The sequence below is a fragment of the Acinonyx jubatus genome, chromosome B1 (assembly GCF_027475565.1).
Source record: "Acinonyx jubatus isolate Ajub_Pintada_27869175 chromosome B1, VMU_Ajub_asm_v1.0, whole genome shotgun sequence".
NCBI lineage: Eukaryota > Metazoa > Chordata > Mammalia > Carnivora > Felidae > Acinonyx > Acinonyx jubatus.
This window is the reverse complement of record NC_069382.1, coordinates 104,493,509-104,503,020: the sequence shown is the minus strand read 5'-3', so window position 1 is coordinate 104,503,020 and position 9,512 is coordinate 104,493,509. Positions and strand designations below refer to the sequence as shown.

The window sequence follows — 9,512 nt, the reverse complement described above, 5'->3', positions numbered from 1 at the left end:
AATGATAATTAATTTTTAAGCATTTACATATTTAAACTACTTTACAAAATTAAACACCACATTTTTTCTAGATTATACATCAAATATTTTCTGAAGAGGGAATGTACGGCCAATACAATTTTAAGAAGCAAAAGACAGAGCTGTTTTTTCTAAAATGTATTTTATTAATATTCCACAACAGAAAAAAAAAGTAATGTTCATCTGTTAAGAGCAACACATTAAGCCTCATTACTAAATAAGTCATTTTAGTCACTATCCTTAATCATTTAGGGGGCGGGAAGGCTGATTTAAATTCAGCCTAGTAATTAAGAATACTATTTTACTTTAACAGATTTTTTCATTACATACTTTTTGAAGAAGAAAAAGCCTTTTAAATTTCTACTGATGAAAAGAACACCTATTAAATATTTCATTATTTTGTATATAAGAAAGCCTGAAAGCGATAGGAAGTTAAGCAGATTCACTGAACTATAAAAGGGAAACAAATCACTTTGGTTAGAATGCTCCAGTTCTTAAAAATAGGAGAAAGTGAAATTCATGCTTTGGTTAACAATCTCATAATACGGAGAATTTACCTTTACAATTACATGAATGCAAAATAAATTGTCTAAATGTGTGCATATTGTGATACATGTGGGGTTATACCTAGATAAAAGTAATTTTGCTTTGATTTTCAATGGGTCTTCTCCAATAGCAATGACATTTGAATCATTATTTCTTATTTAAGAACTACATATGTAAGAAAATGCATTTCTCCAGAAGATGACCGTGTGTGTGTGTGTGTGTGTGCGCGCGCGCGTGCACACGCAAGTGCAAACACACAATCTAGAGAACTGTTTTTGAGGAAAAAATCAATTCATGAAAGCATATTTTAAGATACTGCGTTTCCTCAGAGTGTTTCCTAAGGTGAAATTCTGATTGATTACACACATATTTCATTTTATAGGAGAATATGGGAACTCTGATACCTGGTGAAGGAAGAGTACAAGAGCAGCTGCTGTGTTTGGGGGGAGATAAGAAATCGTAGTGACTGCCTGGCAAGGTCACCAGATATACATGTCATTAGACAACAGAGACTGATCTTCATCTGGAATAAAACAGAAAGATGAGTTTATAAACTACAAGGGTAATAGAAATTTGATGAGTGAAACTGTCATTTTTATTACATAAATGCAAATTGTTACTTCAGAACACAAAATGCATTAACAGCTGAATTATTTAAATAAAATGTCAGAAATCCTATGCAGCACAAATTCTTCAGAAATGCCAAAATTGTAATATTAGTTTAAAACGTGACACTGGTGTTGAAACAGATGTTAGGGAAGTACAGATTAAAATTTTATTTAAAATTATCTTAATATAACATTTAAATAACTTATATGTAAGATGAAGGCACTGTATGTATCAAAAATCAAATTATATATTAAATTGTAAAAGATCTCCAAAAGTTTTTTTCTTTAAGTTTATTTTTTATTTTAAGAGAGAAAGAGCATGGGCGGGGAGGGGCAGAGAAAGAGGGAGGGAGAGAGACAAAACCAGGTAGGCTCCACACTATCAGTGCAGCCCTACATGGGGCTCAGTCCCACGAACCAGGAGAGCATGACTTGAGCTAAAAACAAGTGTAGGCCGTTCAACCAACTGAGCCACCCAGGTATCCAAGGTCTCTGAAAATTTTAAGGAGGAATAGATTTTACTTGCTTACAAAATGGGTGAAATGTGTCTCATTAAAAATTTTTAAATAAGTGATCTTATATTGATCATCTTAAACTAAATTTCTCTCTATAATCTTTTTCCATGGGTGATACTTAGAAATATGAAAACATTCTAATGCTGAAAGAGGACATATTATATAATTCTTCCAGGATGTACCAGGGCACCAGGAGGAACTGGAGTATATCTTAGGACAAAGCCAGGGAAGGCATAAAGAACAGTGCACAGACTTGGTGATTAAACCTCTGATGCGGTACCTACTTTCTGATGCTACTATTTTTTAGTCGTAGTTTTAACTTGTAACCTCCAAGGAAAAATTATTTTTTTAGTACCATGTCCAGTTTTCATTGAATCCTGAATAGTTGGTCATTAATTTCAAGTATATCTAGCATGCTTTATCAAAAGTGCTTTACTAAATTAAAAATGATAGGATTCATTTACCTAAAAATCTCTAGCTGGCAAGCAAACCAACTCAAATATTATCATACATTCCTTACATCAGCCACCAAGGTACCCCTGTTTTTCCCCTATATTAGAAAAGTAAATGTGCTCAGTATCGAAAAAAATTGCAAACGGACAATAGACATTCCAGCTAGTGCATATTACCATGTTTTGCCAAACATGGGGAAAGAACAAGAAAAGACATTATAGTATTTAAATCAAAGAGTGGAACCTTCAGTAAAATTTTATATTTTGACACATTGTTTTATTGCTACTAGTAATGTAATAGTGTTGTTACTAAAGTTTATCCCTTGATATCTACAGTTGTTTTATGATAAAAAAACTCAAATTTATTTGCCAAAATATAGGCATAATGTTTCAATTGAATACATTTTACAGAAGATACTGATTGATATTTAAATCTAACATTTTGTTTTCCTAGTGATAGTCTCCCTCATTTTTTTTATTTTTTATTTTAAACTTTTTTTTAATGTTTTTATTTATTTTCGAGGCAGAGAGAGACAGAGCATGAGCAGGGGAGGGGCAGAGAGAGAGGGAGACACAGAATCTGAAGCAGGCTCCAGGCTCTGAGCTGTCACCACAGAGACTGACACAGGGCTTGAACTCAGTCTGTAAGATCATGAACTGAGCCAAAGTCGGATGCTTAATGGACTGAGCCACCCAGGCGCCCCAATAGTCTCCTTCATTTAAAGTCTCAGAATACGGGGGGGGGGGGGGGGGGGGGGGGGGGAGGGAGCTGGGTGACTCCTCAGTCCGTTGAGTGTCCGACTTCGGCTCAGGTCATGATTTCTCTGCTTGTGAGTTTGAGCCCTGTGCCAAGCTCTGTGCTGACAGTTTGAGCCTGGAGCCTGCTTCAGATTCTGTCTCCATCTCTCACCCCTCCCCTGCTTACTCTCTGTCTCTGTCTCTGTCTCAAATATAAAAAATAAAAGAAAAAAACATAAAAAAAGTAAAAATAAAATAAACTCGCAAAATAGGGGGGGCGGTGCCTGGGTGGCTCAGTTGGTTAAGCATCAGACTTCTGCACAGGTCATGATCTCACGTTTCCTGAGTTCGAGCCCTGGTCTGTCAGCACTGAGCCCACTTCAGATCCTCTGTCTCCCTCTCTCTCTGCCCCCCTACCCAGCCTGCACTCTGTCTCAAAAATGAATAAACATTAAAAAGAAAATTTAAAGTCACAAAAGAGGTTAGTTTTTTTTTCAAATTGGTATAGCTCAACATAAAATTTTTCAGTGTGTTTTGAAATTCCTGTAATTTTCTAAATATAAAAAGGGCATTTTATTCCTTTATTCACTCATTATTAATTCATTTGACAAGTAAACAGTACACTGAAAGCCCACTCTTTCAGGCCCTCTTCCTCCCTGTGGGAACACAGCAGGGAATACCATTTATTTCATCCTACCAGCCTTTATAGGATACACTGTAGTGGCTAAAAAGCCCAAAACAAAAGCATTCTTTACTCTCACTTTTCATTTTGATCCCTAGTGTATTTATTTATATAGATTTTTCTCTCAAAATTCTTTCTTTCCTCCACAGATTTGAGAATTAAACACAAAATCATTTTCTCTACACCCTCGGACTGTCATCATGACCAATAGCATCCATCTGAGGCCTCAGAAGGAGGAATATGAAAGCTTTCTGCATCTAGGTGGGAATTTTAATGCTCCATGTTACAATCCCTGTCAATGCTAACCAAGTTTACAATTCAGAGAACGGATACTTGTGGATTACACTTATTAAGGAAAAAAAAACCCTTGCTCTTAGTGTCAGAGGGTTTGGAATGTTTGTCAAAGGTGCGCTTGAAACTGTATCTCTGTATTTGAGGCTAGAGTGAAGCTAGGGCGCTTAATGTTACCATAAAGTAATAGTTTTCTGTTTCTACGAGGAAAAAAATAAACTTTGTAAATTCTAACCATATTTATTATCATTTTGAGTAAGGGACCATGTATGTCAGCTGCCCAAACAGGCCAGGTCCCGCAGTTTCAGGCAGAATGCCACCACACTTAAGTGAGGATCACTATTCTGTACAACTCCGATTAGCTAAAAGCAACAAAGAAACACAACCCAAAACATAGGTTATACAGCCAGGCAGCCATGGGCTATATGAAGTATGGCTGATATTTCCACAGGTTAACAAAGCAAAAGTCCTGTCTTGTTTAGAGTAAAATGGATTAAGAACAAATTTGTGAAGAAAGGGTGCATTTGAAAATTTGACTCTATCAGGGGAAAAGCATATATATCATGAACGTTATCTCCACGTACTCAAACAGAGCAGACTTCAAATCAGTCATCTCTGAAGAAATGGCAACAGGCTATAGGGGAGAACTTAAATCTCAAGTAAATCACTTTCTATCTATCAAGGAAACATTAATGTTTGTTGCTTCCAAATTGTGTCCCAATCAATCAGCAGAAAATACTTCAGTTTATTGAGTTCTGGACTAAGTCTGTAGTATTTGACTGGAAGATGTGACTTGTCCGTTTTGGAACAAGTTCCTTAAGGAAACGTTATATAAAATAAATAAGCCATAGGGATGTAATTTACAATGTACAACATAGTGATTATCGTTAATAATACAGCACTATATTTTATTTTTGAAAGTTGCTAAGAGATTAGCTCTTAAAAGTTCTCATCACAAGAAAATAAATTTGTAACTATGCGTGGCAATGGATATTAAGTAAACTTAATATGGTGATCATTTCACAATACATAAAATTGTATATGTATAAAATAAAATGTATAAAATGTATAAATATAAAAAAATATTTAATCATCATGGTGTACACCTGAAACTAATATAATGTTATATGTCGCTTATACCTCAATAGAACAAAAAAAAACTATAAATAAGAAACGCTATAAGGGGCATTCTCAAATCTAATGTGTTTTCCCCCTTGTTTTTCCCTTGTCACCAAATACATTTGGTGCCACAGTGTAGTGGAAATGTACAGCAATTGGAATTGGAACATTTCAGCTCATATGTAGTTCTGCCACTTTTTGTTTAATGAAGAATAATACTGATTGATTAGAAATCACACTTATTCAAAAAGGAATAAGGTATTCCTAATGCCATGTGGGTTCCACCACTCATTTTCCTCATGTTCCAAATCTCCCTGTGTTCTTGTCACTTCACCCACACCACTGGGGTGAGAAGATATCATCTGAGTGTTATGTGGCAGAGGAGACAACGGTTCACTGACCAAAATCATCATGATGACTCCAAATGCCACAATGGATGAATGTGTAACCCATACTCACATTCCTGGGACTCTGGAATGTTTACTTTACAGCTCAGGGAAGCCACCCAGTGTGGAATGCCAAGGAAAAGGAAGATGCAAAAGAAAGTTTGCAGTATCTTTGCAAAGCTCAATCCAGGCAAGGTTTTGGGCTTTGCTACCTTTGCAGGGTAAAAGAAGAAGGGCCTGGTAAATATGTGTTGTGTAGATGTGGTTGGTGGTAGAGACAGGGTGACATGAGGGGGGTGTTTAGTTTCCTTGTAATTGAGTATCTCCACTTTTATCCAGGCTATCCTCCAGCTGCTGAATTTTTTTTTCTTTCCCTCCAAACACAGAAGCCAGTGTGAAAATCAGCCACTTCCTGTTCTTTTTCCTTCCAAAACTGAGAACTGGCAGGAATCTCTGGCTGGAGTTCCAGCAGTAACCAGATAGTCTAATCACTTCTTTGTGATTCTGCGGCTCCTAGCTATGTGAGTGTGATTGAGAGCTGAGACTGACAAACGGTCACCTGCCCTAATGTTCTGGGTCTCATCAACTCAGCTCACACCTGTTCCTGCATACTTCCTCCTTCTCTCCTTCACTCATTTTTCTAGTTGTCCTCTGCACAGACTTTATTTATCAAGGCAGAGAAACAGATCTTACATGTTTGATTTCAGGGGGGGAAATGACCCAGGGACCTGTTGCCCTTCCCTGAATATCACACTTAAAGCTGAGATAAAATATCTATTTCTTTGAATCATACAGGAGTTAAACAAATGATGTCTGCCCTCCTTTATTCTCCATGGCTTTATCTTATTTGATTTCCTGAAATCTCAAGTTAGGGCTGTTTTTATTTACATAAGAATTGATTTGATTATCTATAAGTGTCTGTTGCTTGTTACTTCATCCATTAATTAAAAAAAAAAAAAGTTGGAATTTAGTTGGTCATGGATGAATTATCCTGGTCCCTTGTGGTCCCTATAGCTTCCCATTTTGCCCATGTTTATCAGAAGTACAGAAAGAAGGGCTAGAACTTGGAAGTCCTCAATTTAAGCACTTTCATCTGAGTTATTAAAAGACTATATTACTTGTATTAATGTAAATTATCACTTATTAATATTACAGAACTATTTTTATGACTTAGAATTCTCTAGTATTTAATCCATAGAATTTTCTATTCTTACATGAAAACTATCACTGATTGTGAACTTACAAATATCATGCTAAGTGCTTTATAAGATTATCTAATTTAATTCTCATAAATAACCCAGGTGGTTATTCACTATTAGCCCCATTTTACAGATGAGACCGATGAGACTCACAAAGAAGAGATAATTTGCCCCAAGTCAACAGAATTTATGGGGAAGAATCTGAATTAAAATCAAGCTTGAACAACTCTAAACTTGTACACTTTATATGACAGAGTTTAGAAATATGTTTGCTTTTAAAAATTAATTGTGATTTTACTTAAATCTGCAATTAATTCTATGACTCTGTCTGGAATTTGCAAATGCTATTGGAACTTACTGACTTGTAAAAACTGGTAAATCTAAAAAATACATAGGTAAGGCTATAGTGTGAGTGCCTGACATCCCTGAGGCACCCGCTTCACAGACATCCATCTCGAATAAACATATTGCCGGCTGTATAACACAGCTACTAGTAAAACAACTAGATAAGAACCATGCCACTCCACCCACAAAGTGGCCCTTTTTAGAAAGCCCTCTGTGACCTAGATAATTGACCACTGAGTGATCCTGCTTTTCCCTTCCTGTGCCCTAATTCTTGTTTTTATGTTTTAAATACACCAGTAAAGAGAAACTCAAAAGACCCTAGGCACCCCACCCTTAACCCCAGTAAAGACTGAAGCCCAGGCTCCCTCCTCCTCTGCTCCTTCTCCTCAGTCTTCCTCTCTCTACAGCAGCCTCTCTATGTGGCCTCTGAGGTGCCAGGCGTACCCTATAAGACTTGTTAGTAACAAACCATGTTTTCTCAAAATTCCTGATGGTTGCTGCTGAGGTGCATCTTTAAATCATAAAAAGAACCACAAGAGCCAGTCTAGACACAAGAATAGCTCTGAAAGGGGGAAATACTCATGGGAGCTCACCTCAAATAGCAGGGACCTAAGTAAGGATCCAAGGCATTCCCAGCCTTAGACAGACAAACACATAAACAAAGGGTATCAACTTCTTGTCTTTCAGCTTCTTTAGCCACAGATTGCCTTCCAAATGATAGCAAAAGTTTTTAAAAAATCAATTTCCTACATCACCAGATGGGCTCAAAATGAAATGAGAGTTAAGACTATTCTTCAATGGTATAATCTTGAGCAACTTTAAGCTAGTTATCTAGACATGGTCTCTGCCTCCCAGAATTTGATGAGACAGTGCAAGAAAATCACTTAGTATAGTGCCTGGAATATGGTGAGTGTTTAACAGAGGGAAAGCATTATTTTGTTTTAAATTTTTTTTTCATGTTTATTTATTTTTGAGAGAGAGAGTGACAGAGCATGAGCAGGGGAGGAGCAGAGAGAGAGGGAGCACAGAATCCGAAGCAGGCTCCAGGCTCTGAGCTGGCAGCACAGAGCCCGACATGGGGCTCTAACCCACAAACCATGAGACCATGACCTGAGCCGAAGTCGGACGCTCAACCGACTGAGTCACCCAGGTGCCCGAGCATTTTTTATTATCATCTCATTTTTATATTTCTCACAAAATAGTCCAACTTTGAGAATTCAATAGAAAACATTAAAATGTAGCACACTGAAAACTCTTCAAAAACACTATTTTGACAGAGCTATCTTTCTCCCTCCATTCTAAGCTGTTTAAATGGATGACATTTTCAATAGGCAAAAAAAAGTATTTCTTTTACTTTCAAAGCTGGAAATTTCCCAGTTTCAAATATTTCAGAGTTGCTATTACAATTTATTAACAATTTTCACTGCAATATTTTTGTTCTGTTCTCAGAAAATACCAACTATGGTATTGAGGCAGCCACATAACTTACACAGACATCAAAGAAAGACAGCCCCCCCCCCCACTGCCCTTGGCACACCTCAGTGTTCCTTGTTCTCCTGTCCAGATCAAGAACATTATCATGTGAACTCTTGGAGTCTCCCAGATATCCTGGAAGATGAGAAAGAAGAAGAGAGATTGATGTTTGTGATGATAAAACAAGAAATGAAGATGGCTTCATTTCTTAAGACTTAGAACTGAACAGAAAAATTCAGTTGCATGTAATGTTTCCTGAATAAATTTAGATATTCAAGGGTTTGTTTGTATTGTTCTTCCCATAATTTCCTCTCGCTCTCTCCCACTGATGCACAGATCCGACACAGTCCAAGTGTCCAGAATGCATGTTCAGGTCATTCCTCTATTAGTAATTCATCCATCACCTCCTCCCTCACTCCACACACACAAAGAATGCCAAGGCATCCGAGATAATCACCTTGTGATTAGGCCAGGGTTAAAATATTAAAGATTTTCTACCCTTTAATGTCATGGTGTTCCCTATACAGTGACTTCAGTAGTGCTATGATTATAATTTTGTTAGGGCCGTTTACAGAACTATTACGCACAAGTGAAAAGTTCTCACCTCATGAATATCTTTAAAGATGGCAAAGCAACCTTATAAGAAAGGAATCCGAAGGAAGATCATTGAGGGCGCATATCTCTTTTATTCTAAATAACTATACTTCAAAGTCAAAACAAGGACCATGGCGAAGAAGATTCGAGAATTCTAATATTTAGATCATTCTAATATTTAGAATATCTAATATATTCAAGAGAAATTTCATAATAACATGATTTGGTTTAAAGACCTCCACTTCTTTATTTGCTTCAATCAACTAAGTAGCAACTGAGAGCAAGGAGGAGGTGATGGGGTGGATGATGTGCACTAACTACGCAGACCAGTCTCTCTAATTGCCTTGGCCACTGCTTACTCTCGGCTGCCATGTCTAGTGATCTGTTCTTGTAGATCTCTTTCCCATTTTCTGAAGGTCAGGTGTCCCCTCCTGGTCAGCACATGGCATACCAAAACCAGCTCAGCCTACTCAAGAAAGATGACGGTTGGGGCATCTGGGTGGCTCTGTCGGTTAAGCGTCCAACTTCTGCTCAGGTCATGATCTC

At 37.2% G+C, this 9,512-nt stretch overlaps 1 long non-coding RNA gene across 1 annotated transcript; it reads right to left on the bottom strand.

The window, feature by feature from the left end:
- Nucleotides 1-1,094: 1,094 nt before the first annotated feature.
- LOC113600351 (uncharacterized) lies at nucleotides 1,095-9,009 on the bottom strand. Its single transcript, XR_008296182.1, has 3 exons — nucleotides 8,977-9,009; nucleotides 8,437-8,507; nucleotides 1,095-1,664 (listed from the first exon to the last, which is right to left on the bottom strand). It is a non-coding gene; the product is annotated as an uncharacterized LOC113600351 (long non-coding RNA).
- Between the last annotated feature and the right edge of the window lie 503 nt (nucleotides 9,010-9,512).